The sequence below is a fragment of the Hirundo rustica genome, chromosome 5 (genome assembly GCF_015227805.2).
Source record: "Hirundo rustica isolate bHirRus1 chromosome 5, bHirRus1.pri.v3, whole genome shotgun sequence".
NCBI classification, from domain to species: Eukaryota; Metazoa; Chordata; class Aves; order Passeriformes; family Hirundinidae; genus Hirundo; species Hirundo rustica.
This window is the reverse complement of record NC_053454.1, coordinates 45,379,918-45,392,463: the sequence shown is the minus strand read 5'-3', so window position 1 is coordinate 45,392,463 and position 12,546 is coordinate 45,379,918. Positions and strand designations below refer to the sequence as shown.

At 38.3% G+C, this 12,546-nt stretch overlaps 1 long non-coding RNA gene across 1 annotated transcript; it reads right to left on the bottom strand.

The window, feature by feature from the left end:
* Window positions 1-9,055: 9,055 nt before the first annotated feature.
* Window positions 9,056-12,546, bottom strand: LOC120753255 (uncharacterized). The gene is made up of 3 exons (XR_005701033.1): window positions 12,419-12,546; window positions 11,834-11,873; window positions 9,056-9,222 (listed from the first exon to the last, which is right to left on the bottom strand). It is a non-coding gene; the product is annotated as an uncharacterized LOC120753255 (long non-coding RNA).

Here is a 12,546-nt window from a genome sequence, read left to right as displayed (position 1 = left end):
AATATATGCACTTTTGTAATGATTAATACTGCAATTTTCTTGCTCCTCAAGCTGGCTCAAGTCATTTTACTACACTGAAAGTCCTAAGATAGAAAAAAATCAAATCATAATTAACACTAAATAATCTCTACTGAAAAGCCAAGGTTGCCATAACTGCAACCTTCAAATTCTTGTTATGGTGTTTATACGCGAACCTTTCTGCTGTGGTGGACCTCAGCAGAACCTGCTGCTTGCCACAGCTGCTGCAGCCACCAAGTCCCTCCCAGAGCTGCTACCAGAGATAACAGATATCCTGCCTGATTCATGACCTGCAAACCAAGAACAGCCGGTCAAGAAAGCCCAGTGGCCATCTTTCTGACAAAGAAGAGGGAGGCCAGGGCAGCTGATGCCATCCCATACAGCAGTGTCTGGCTGTGACAGCAACTGAGCTGCATAGGAAAGTTCTTCCCACATAATATTCTGAAACAGGATTTATCAATTAGGCCTGGCATCCAACTGCTCTGATGGAGGGCAAAACCAGGTACCAGAGACAGAAAGTTATGTTGCCTGAAATAACTGTTAGAAAAATCAGCTGCATTAGTCCCTCTCAATGATTTATCCTGTAATGGAGCTGTATTCTCCCTTGTATACAGCATCCTTTAGTGGACTTAGAACAAAAAGGTACCATGGCATTTTTTTTTTTTTTTAATTATTATTATAAGGCCCTTATTCTGAGTCCAAACTGCTAGATACAGCCCATGAAAATAACTCTGGGAGCTGCTGCTCAGAATTAAAAAAACATTCAGTAAAATAATTCTTGTTTCCTATGTCCAAGCACTTCTCAAATATAAACAGTTCATAGTGCTGTGACTGCAGACAATTGAATTTAAGAAGTAAACAAATCAAAGACCTTTTCTGGTCATAGATCACTGAATCCAGAACCATACAATCCAAAAAAGAAAATTGTATATACCACTGAATGCGACTATACTACATAATAATTAAGACCACACCACTTCCTTCACTTTTCATAAAGCATTCCTTTAAGTAGTCCCATATCTCAAGATAGCATCTAGCAAATTGTTTCATAACCTCTTAATCAGAACACTTTATATTTCCATTTTTCTGTGATCCAGATTTTCCCACTGGGGGGGGGATGGGGGGGGGTGGAAGTAATAATTTAAGTACAGATCAGGTTGGCTTCTTTTGAACCTGTTTTTGAGGTTCCCTTCTGCATAATGTGCATGCCTTATTTACAGCCAGGTACTCTCAGACATAGCTCAGAGGCTAAAAATATCTTGAAGACATATTCACCAATATGTCTCTGAACAGACTGAGAGAACTGTGGTTTGAGCATGAAAACTGAAGTTATTCTCCTACTGAAATGACAGATTTCAAAATAGATATCTTGTAGTGAACCCCACCAATTCTGTTTAGATGTCCTTCATGTAACTTTAAAAGACCATTTTTAGAGGAAAGAGATTTAACCATATTTAAGAATTTAAATTAACAAATCAAAGAATTAATAGAATTAACACAAATAGGCAGAACAGAAAAAAAATCAGCGTGCATTTGACTGATGAACAATTCTTCCCTAAGGAGGAAAAAGTGACTACTGGCTCACATTCATCATTGCTAGAAGCATCTACACAGAGTAACTGAGAGTTTTTCTAAACCATCATGGTCAACCAACAAATAACAGACATTGTGCTGAGCCTGATAATCCACAAGAGCTAACATTTGGACATTTATTTAAGTAGATGCAAAGGACGGAACAGGAATTCATTAAAGCAATTCTACCTTTGTTTGTAGTTGCATTCAGTTGGTCAATAAGACAGAATAAGATTATAATCAATAAATCACTGTTTCCTGTTGGCTGGTGCCTGACAAGCTTGTATTGTTCAGTGTTGCTGTTGTCCAAGTTCCCATATTTTCATTATTATTTTACCCCTCTACAATCTTTTTTTTTCTCTTTCCTTTTTTTTTTTTTTTTCTGGATACCCTGGGAAATGTCTGGATTCTGCGTGATTAAAGTTAATGGGAGCTTTGCCATCAGCTTCACTAAATATGGGATAATACTCTGTGCCAAATTCCATAAACCTTCTAGTAAGCCACAACACCTGTTTTACTTCTCCTCCCATGCCCCATTTCTCTTCATTGCACATTTTTTCTCTGCTCTGACACTTATTAATCCATGCACTCTATCCAATCAATCACATTCATCTTTCTTCACCAGTTATGTTGTTGTAGCTCTGTGGCTGAAATTACCAGGGCAGTGTGAACTCACTTATAAAAGTGCTACTTTTCATATTGCCAAAATAATGTCAGTGTATCACAGAACACCAGTCTAAAATGGTATGCAATACCTTTTCATGCATCTTGATCTGATTTTAATTTAACTTTCAGTCCCACTTGGAAAATCACCACCCTATACGTTTATTTCTAAAATGTTCTTATACCCAAGTGTTAAATCTTTGCAATTGTTCAAGTCTCCCATTCCTAGCAAATGTAATGAACATACTTTGTTATTTCTGCCAAAATGTTTCAACATTTAGACTTTAGCAGTCCTTCATTCTTTGTGTTAAAAACCTTCCTGGAATTTTTAGTTTAACTCCTCTTGAGCTTAATTAAACACACGTCTTCTAAAAACACCTATTGAGACAAGCAGAACAAGTGGAACTATCTTAGGAAAGCACAGAGCCTCAGCTTTAGAATAATAGTGACTAAACAGAGGGGAAGCAAAAACGATCATTTGGGAATGATCACTCGGGTCAACAGTTTCAAATACGGATTAATCATGGGGGGAAGGGACAAAAAAAAAAAAAGAGCACTTGGGAACAGTTGGTTTCTTATTGAAGCAAGACCTACTGCCCTGTCTCTTTAGCATATTCTCTCATTTGTTAAGACTTTTCTTTAGCTGTGTGAATGTAATCCACTACTTCATCTCCAAAATGTGCGACAGGCCGAGCAGCAGGTGAAGGACATGCTTTATTCAGTTCTGTCTGACTTTGACTTTATTAGAGTGATACATCATTCAGGATTCAAATTAATGTCTATCCCAAGAGACGTATTGTAGGGCTCGATATTTACCCTAAGTGTTCTTTGAATTTGCTGTCTACAGAAACAAAGTGCAATGCCATTATCAGAAAATTTATTTTCTCCTACTGGAGACTGCTCTGTGAAAGCCAGGCTTCTAGTCCTGGTAGATGCAGGTTTTATAAGATGCAGGGTTTTTGCCCTCCCATATTTTTCTTGGGAAAAAATGAGCAGCTACAGTACTAAGTAAAGTGTAAAATATTGTACATTCATTCAAAATCTAGCTAAACACACACAGTTCAGAGTGCAACAGTTAAACGCCTATAGCTCACTCCCTGTTTTTATAAGAACACTGCCTAAGGGAGGTAATGACATAGAATATTTCATAATAGTACCATTGCAGCTGATTTTTAGATCTCTATCAACAGTTCCCAAATACAGAATCTGTTGGCGTAATCCAATTCAACATCACTACCAGGTTGCTGGGGTGTCTGGTAAAGTAACCTGAACTCATCTGTCAAAGAAATCACCCTTCAACCTTGTGGTTTTCAGTGTACCATACTTAATTTTTAATCATTATTTCTCCTTCATTTGCAGATAAGACTCAAGATTAAAAGAAGCAAAGTAGCTTTAAAACACCTGAACTGGAGCCCAAGGTTTAAAGAGCAGTATCCATACAAACAGAAAACCAGGTAGGGAGACTCTCTTCAATTTCCAGGTAGGTGTAAAAACAAAGTATGGAAGTACCTCCCTCAAATGCAAAAAATAAAATTTTCTCCAGAGCAGCACAAGTACACCAGAGACAGAAAAGTGTTACTACGGCATCCACAGCCACTCCCATCACCACTCACTGGCTCCCAGAGCTGCTATTTATTCCCCAGCATCCAGATTGGGGCAAAATTCACTGCAGATGCCCTGATGTGTCTACATCTGTTATTCTGTGGGTTGTTTTTTAATTTCCTCATCTTACTTCTATCAGCAATTCGTCTTTTCAGTCCTCTCTTAGGCCTTGATTCTTTTCAGTAACCAATATACTTAAAATTGAATGGTAGCTTAAGCTCTTGGGAAATTTAGATGTTAGCAGTATTCAAGTTATTTTGCAGGTACAGAGAGTAGGAACAATGTTTTTACTGTATTGTTTCATCCAAATAATTCCTTTATGGAAAAAGAATATATATTTTAGGTATTTTTCCCCCCTATTTATAAGTCGGGGGAAAAAGTCAGTACTTCAAATGTTAAACACAGCTTTCTTAACTTCCCCCTCTAAAACTTTTTTTTTTTTAACAATTCAAAAATATTCAGATTTAGATGTTCTTAAACCATGGAATGATCTGCTTCATGGTAGGTTTTAATCGGGTTGCAAAATACTGCTTGGAATATTTCTTATCTAAATTTCTTTCTATTTTGAAAATTAGTTCTATACAGCAATCAACATCAGTCTAATTGAGATTCTGCCAACGCCTAATCCACATGTGTGCACACACACGCACACACTCCGTAAACCTGTGAGTTTATGGCAGCGCAATTTACTGCGGTGTGAGCTGAATTGTATAAAACCCGCTTGCACATCAATGGGATCACCCATTGTGAATTGGTTTTGTGTAGACAGGGAGTAAATCACCTGATAATCTGATGAGGAGGGACTGTGTAAATAGTGCCACAAAGAGCAAATGTGCATAGATAGGGCAATAAATGGGAATGATCGATGAGACAAGCACCATGGTCAGATCAAAGACAGGAGGCTGCAGCAGGCTTTTTAATCACCAGATCTCGCCCTCCCATTAACCACTTCCTGTAAATGCTCTCTCAGCACTCAGATTTTCCTCTTTTTTTGCCTTACATCATTCAAGTTCAGTAGGATACAGCCTCGAGCAGCATCAGAAACCGGTCGAAGTGCAAACAAGACCTGTCTGAAGATGCGTTTGCTTGAGTTAGGCAGCTCCGCACTGTGCTACCTGAGGGCTGTGCCACGCTGGCTTCCTCCGGAGTTGGTCTGCCGCACACAGCCCTTCACGGAGGTTATTACATAAATTGTGACTGCATTCTTTGGGGGAATCAAGGTACCAGGACCTGACACATTCCCGTGCCCAAGCCGTCGATGCCATACCGTGCTTTGTGGCACAAAGCAGCATGGCAGTTTTGCCAGAAGAGGTCAGCGCACGGAGTGAGCGCAGGCTGCCTCTTCCTCTCTTCATCATCTTGTCAGAGCTGCGCTTACGCTGCTGCCACTAACCTTGAATTGGTTCTTGGTCTAAGTTCCCAAGTTCTCTCTCCGCCTTGAAAAGCTGCTCTCCATTTTCCCTCCTCAGCTAGTACCTCCTCCACCCCCAAACTCACTACCTCTGCTGCTCCCTTCTCAAATATCCCCTAGCTTTTATCCTTCTCATATAATAATCCGTTGCCAACTTAAACACACATTTTCTTTTTTTTTTTTTCCCCTTCTCCTTGAGTTGCAATATCACTCCCTTATCACCCACCAGAAACTTCTTCCTAAACCCGAGCTCCCTTTCCAGGTGCCCTCCTTTATTACATCTTCCCCAGATTTTTGTTTCATTTCTCAGCAGTAGTTGGCTGCAACAGCAACTGCTTCTTTCTCATCTAATTACTGCAATGAATCTGTACAAGATACCAGAAAACAGTTCTGAAATGCAATGAGAAATATTTGAGTACTCATTACTCTTTCTTCACCAGATGGAAAGTAGTTTAATTACTTAGAGCTTTACAAATACTCAAATTATCTCTTCTTTTCCTCAAATTTTTCATAATCCTACAGATGTTTCAGCTACCAGCAGACACAAAATATGGCTTCTTAAAGAAGAAAAAAAAAAAGCAAGCAAGAAAATATTGCTCTTTTCACCTAGTTCATCCATATTACATCACAACTTGAGCAATATTTAATATTTTATTGTTTATTTTTACCCCCTCTAGTCCTTTGTCTTTGCATTTTGATTTCCTTCCACTGACAGAATTAGCAAGCATGCTGACTGTGCCTCTTCTGTGCAGCATTACCCCTAAGCATTACATTGCTTAGGCTGAGGGAGAGGGAATTGAGCATGCGACGTGAGAATCATGTACTTTCAATAAATTTTTGTTTGTATGTATCAGTGTAGTACATATACAAAAACGTTAAAGAATTTTTATGCTTTAGAAAACAGCCATGTGTTTGTATACTGAAGAAAAAGAAACGTGTTTTCTCTGTGTTGGTGGGCAGGAGGGTGTTTTTGTTTTGTTTCATCCTTTTCTCTCCAGTGTTTATGGCATGAAGATCAAAGATTGTCAATGAGATTTTTAAGATAATCCTGAATGCCTCTTTCACATTAAGAGCATAACCATTACCACCATCAGTTCAAAAAGGTGGGTTTTTTAAGAATCTTTTTGGAAAAACCTTCAAAAAAGACCCCCATACTTCTTCACAGCCCACGTAGTATCCTCAGGCACATTTAATGGAAGTCTGGCTTCCAGATCCCATGGTTTTTGATGAGCTCACTCACAAAGCAGGATCCCTGAATAAGCCAAGATGTCCAAGCGAATACAAATGCTTAAAGAAACAATTGATCAACAAAGCGTTGCAAGATTTATTCCAAAACATGCAGGTCAAATAATTGGAAATGTGAACATGAAAATGATTACTACTTAGGTTTTTTGGACATGTCTTTCTTTCAAGGTAATAGTTATATGGCTTTTCTCTCCAGGAATTGCAGTCAGCTGCTGCATCCTCTCAACTTAAGGGCTCTGCAGAGCACTGTAAGTACTGTGGGCATTTCTTGCTAAATTGGTCAAGATTCGTTTTTTGAACTCACTCCACAGTTAATGCATTTTTATCTAGAAAACAAAGTCAGATAGGAGAGCTGTCCAATCTGAACATGGCAACTAAACAAAAGATGCAGAAGATTTGCAGTAGGAACTATCACTATGACTATTTTCATTGTAGTAAATAGAACCTCATAATTAAATAAAAACCTTTACGGGGAAGGCTTTGAACTTAAAGGAAGGAAAATACATCACCAACCAACAGTAACACTTGATGGGCCAGTGTAAATCCAACCTAAACAGAAAAAAATACATGCTACTGCAATCATCACCACAGTCTATCTAACTTAAAACAAAGAAAAGAAAGACACAAATCACATTAGATTCTTTATGTTTCATATAAAGAACAGTAAATAGCAACAAAATAAAAACAAAAATTCAGCTGGAAATCATAAAGCACTAAATGGGATGAGATTCTATAAGTGCCACAGAGACAGGCTGACTTTCCAGTGCAAAACAGTAATTTTAGCACTTCATTCATCCATGACTTATTAGAGGCTTCTTATTTTTGATTTATCTTGAGAATTTTTGATCAAAGAGGGACACATACAATTTTTTATTTTTATCTCAATAAGTCAGTGATTCTGGAATCTAATCAGTTTACCAGTGAAGCAGGGTTTTTTTTCCCTCTTCTTTGAGAAAACCACTTTGCAGAGTTTGCTAGTAACAACTGTGAAAATTAGTTATATAGAAGACTTATGTCTGGAGGCTAAACCAATTACATTGACCTTTCCCTCCTTACCTAATATACATTCTTTGTATGTTAAAACATAATAACATATGGGATGGCTCCTGCTCTTTTCCAGCACCTGAAACTGTGCAGTAGCTTATAAAGCAAGGAATATTATCTGATATAGAATATTCTGATGATTTAAGATTATTGCTCCAAAATGATAGAGTGAAACAATCAGTTTGCATATGTTGCCTTGCTCTTTTACACTCAAGTGAAGACTGCTGTTCAGTTGCGTGAAAAACTTTATTGTGTAAAATTAATCCCTTTAATATAGTAATCCTCTGCTTTATATGCAGGTATGAAGACATCTTTTGTCCAAGACTGTTAACATTATACCTCAAAGGAATCTCTCACTCAGAAACCAGAAGGACAAACAACTTTGTGTGAAAGAGTCAAATCAAAACATAAATCAAATAACAGATGTTAAAATACATTCTTTAACCAGCTGTGGTCAGAGCAGAGATATTTTTAATGTACGCATAATAGGCTTTAAAAATTAGTATTTTTAACTTGCTGACAATATGACAGTAATAAAATGTCTCCAATGAAGGATTTCTGATGGTATGTGCAGCATTAGGAGGGGGAGGAATTTATTCTGTGCTCCCTTCAGCAATCAAAAACATCAAAAGGATTTCACAGAGAATTTTCAACCAACTTTTATCTAAGGCCATACTACCAAGCTAGAGAAGGCATTTTCCAGAAGTTAATGAATTAATTCCGTTTTCACTTTCACTTTCTGTTTCACCTTAAAAGAAAGCCCTGAGGCAAGAAATAGTGCAGCACAACATAAACTCATTCTGGATTGTAATAGAAGTCCCTGCTCAAGGATTGGTCCACTGTCAACCACGACTGCAAGAGCACGTCCTTGCTGGAAAAGTGGCTAAGGAAGGAAGCATAGCACAGGAGCTTTCATCATCACATTGGATGACAAGAAGGAAGAGGCCCTATCCCTGGAAGCGTTCAAGGCCAAGCTGGATGTGGCATTAAGCTACTGGTCCAGCAGAAGGTGTCCCTGTCCACAGGAGGAGGGTTGGAATTAGATGATCTTTAAGGCCCTTTCCAACCCAAGCCATTGTTCGATGGTATAACAGGTACAGTCGGGATAAATACAAGACAACGATTAGTCATGAATGAAATGCAGTGTTGGACATTTCTGTATTTTAATGTGTATGTTTACATTCATCTGCTCCATTGAAAAAAAACAAGCAATCAATTGAACGTGTGACAGGGTCAAAGCATAGGCATAAAGAAATAATAATACCAAACAAAGCCATCACAATCTTTAAAATAAATAAATAAATATTTCTGTTCATTCCCTTTAAGCCAATATATACATTCCCATTCTCTCCATGTTCTGTAGAGTGAGACAGGAGGAATCAAAAGGTAACTAAAAAAAGCAAATGGGTGGAGAGAATGAAAATAATAAATAGAGAGAGAGAATCAAGGGGGGAAATACTAGAAGAATTAATGGAGAGATAGAAAATGAAAACCTGAAAAACAAAGTTGAGCAGCTACTTAGGATATAGACTGATCTTTGACATAGTGGATTCTTGAGGGTCATATGGGATTACTGATAGTTGCCTTCTGTTACTGCAGCTCTTCAAGCACAGACACCACAAATACTGAAGAAAACCACCTGGTGTGTCCCACTAATATTTCATTGACTGAAAATAACATCAAGAATTTCACTAAGAAATCTTTAATCATGGTTGCTCAACAAAGCTAGCTACAAAGGGGATGAATTGAATCTAAATTTAGATTAAAAGCTCAACATTTTAGAATTGCAATGTTAACTTTTTCTTTTATCATTCAAAAACAATCTGCAACACTATGTCCCTGTTTGATTCTTAATGACAGGGGTGCTACAAAAGAATCAACTAGATGAATCAAAGAATCAATTTAAATGGTATATGAAATGAGTAAATAGTAACAATTGAAAAACAAACAAACCAACCCACAAACAATTGAGAAAAAGCTTCTCCTTATAGTACAAAACCTTTACTGAATATTCAGCACTGGTTTTAGATGAATGAGGCAATCACCTAAATACATGAAAAGTTATAGTGCAGTAAATGCTAAAACAAGTACTATCACAGGTTTATCCACACCTGAGCAAAATCCAGAAAGGCACAGCAAAGTCTGAGAAAGAGGTGAACCTGAGATCTACATACAGGAGAACTTCCTCATGTCCCAGAAACATTATCAGGCTATTACACAGGCTTTTGCTCATGGGACAGGAAAAAAAAAAAAAAAAAAAAAAAAAAAAAAAAAAAAAAAAAAAAAAAGAGGAAATGAACAGGGAACATCTGCAGTGTCTAAAGTATTCTAAAGGGAATATACGGGAAGGATGTTCCAAAGCTATTTGAGCTAGGGTCAAACCGGGATAGGCGATGCAAGACCTTAGAAAGGTTAAACTACATACTAACAGAGTTTACATTCTGAAATAATTATTAAGCTCTGTCACAAATAAATGCACTTTTCTGGAAAGTATTAAACAAATGAGAACAAGCAAGACACTAATTCAGTGGTCTTTTACTGATCCAAGCTGGTCCTGTGTTTTATTCCTTGTTAGAATATTTGCTAACCATAAAAGAGATAAAGTAAAGCTATTACTTTGAAAGATCTTGTAATACCGCCCTGAAAGTACGTTTTTATTGAATTTGGGGGTAACCACTTTATGAAGGTATTACATTGCCATCTAGTGTATGCAGTATATATTGTAATTCTGTTTCCCAGGGTTTACATCACATAAAGAACCTGAATTTTCCCCTTAGCTGGATTTCCTCAATGCATTTTATCTTGAAGCAGAACAGATTTCCTCTAGGCTACTCAATCCCAAGAAACCCACGACTGGTGTTAATGAGAGATTCAGCACCATTTTAAAAAAGCACTATTCCAGAGGCAGCCACTTGCTGAACCTCAGTGTCTTTGTCAGGTACATCCACCAAAAGTATTAGGAATTTCAACAGTTCTCATGCAGCAGCAGGTGATTTGAATGCAGTAGTCCTCCCTTGAAGGGGACGTAGCCTCTCATCCCTGAGAGCAACACAACTACCCTGCTCTGGAGCAATACTGAGTGGAGGAGAGGGGAACAATCCCAGTCTTTCTGATGCCACTTTCAGTGACTAATTAAACTGTTATGGAGACAAGGACAGTGGCTAAACTGCACTGACAAGCCCTTGGATGGCAGGGAGGCAGAGTCCACTCTGTGCAGACAAAGGACTCTTCCACACCATAGTTGCAGGGTGTTCCTACCATGCACCCCAAGCCACGAGTCACTGCTTCAGGCACACACGAGGTTGTTTCCCAATCCTGTTCTGAGAAAGTTTGGGAGACTAGTGTTTCCCACAGCTCACCACTCAGTGTGAGCTGTTGGCAGCCACATATCCCAACTTTGAGCGCTATCCTTCCCTGCACTGCTTGGTAATGGTCGCTGAACTCCCCAGCTGTGAACGCACATGTTGAGTAGAAGCTGCATCACAAAATAATCAAGCTTTTTGGTCACCAAAAAAAATGCCACCTATTTTTTTTTTTTTTTTTGGCCTGAGAAGGATAGGCTACCAAAGTATACTATAGAATTTTATTAAAAGCTGCAGAGATCAGGCTTCCAAATTCTAAAACACAGAGAAATACCACATTTAAGTGCTATGGATTTTTCCATTTCTTCTTGACTGCTAATTTCAACCAGCTTGTTGTATGTGCATAGCAACTGTGTTAAGATAATTTTTAGACTATTCAGGAGAATCAGTTTAATAATCAGTTTAAGAAATTGAATTGTGGTTATCAAGTTCCACTTAAGACCAAATGAGCGAGACTTTCTGTTTATGGTATAGAAGAGGTTAAGAACAGGAGACATTTAGGTGCTTGTAAAAGTGGAACTTGGCCATCTTGAAGTGCTGCAACACCTGAATGCTAAGCAACGCCCCACCACTTTGAACACTCCAGCCTCACTCCAGTTTAAGAATCTGAGCTTTTACACCCAGACCTAGACCTCTGAAGCACTTTTCCCCAGTGTTTATGGTTAGATTAATTTTTCTGGAAGAGCTCTTTCAAGACACAAACTGACCCAGGTCCAGAATGCAAAGGTTAACAAGTTATGAGACAGAGAAAGCAACAAAGGAGCACATTGCTCTGGCACAGTACATGAGAGAACCCAGCCACCAGGTTCTCCAGGAGGCCACGGACCACTCTCACTTTCTACTCATTCCTTCCTCGGCTACGTGCGCTGCAGTGAATGCTGAGTGCAAAAGAAGGAAAAAATGGTTTCACACTCACCCCATCTGCCAATGCACCTAAGAGAGGAACAGGCCTTTCACTGGAAAGAAAGAACAGGAAAAAAGTTCATTACTATTACCAGAGAAGGAAGTGGCCTCTGCTTCAAAAATCCAGCTTCCACATTATGGAACTGAGGAAGCCTCTGTAAGCCCCAATACCAGTTACAAATACCAAGCTACAAGAGCTGGCCACAGCCGGGTTTTTTTCAGTGTCTTGCCATTTTAACAATACAGTAAGGGCATAATTTTATGCATAAATAACGATATTTTAATGCATAATAATTTATGTATAAATAAACCAGATTTTATCTTCTTTTTTTTTGCTAGCTGTTTGTGCTTAAATTACTGGTTCTCTTCGTTAACATGTTTGCTCACTTTACTTGTCTTACCATGATACTTTGCACTGGGTATAGTAACAAAAAATACATTTAATAGACTCTAGCTTTTTTTTTTTTTTTTTTGGGGGGGGGGGGGGGGGGCCCACTGCATTACCCACTTATATTTGTTGCCACTATAATTATTATTCAAAATATATCCTTTATCAAATTCAGTTTTTGCTTGTTATTGACCCCCATATAGTACTTACATTGTGCTTCAGGATGTGAACGCACACAGAGCCCACAAGCAGCTGGCCTAAGGGTTGGAGGTTGGCAAGCACCCTAATTAATTTCAGTCTGAAAGAGTCAAGTTAGCAAAACCCCACTGCTTAAGCTA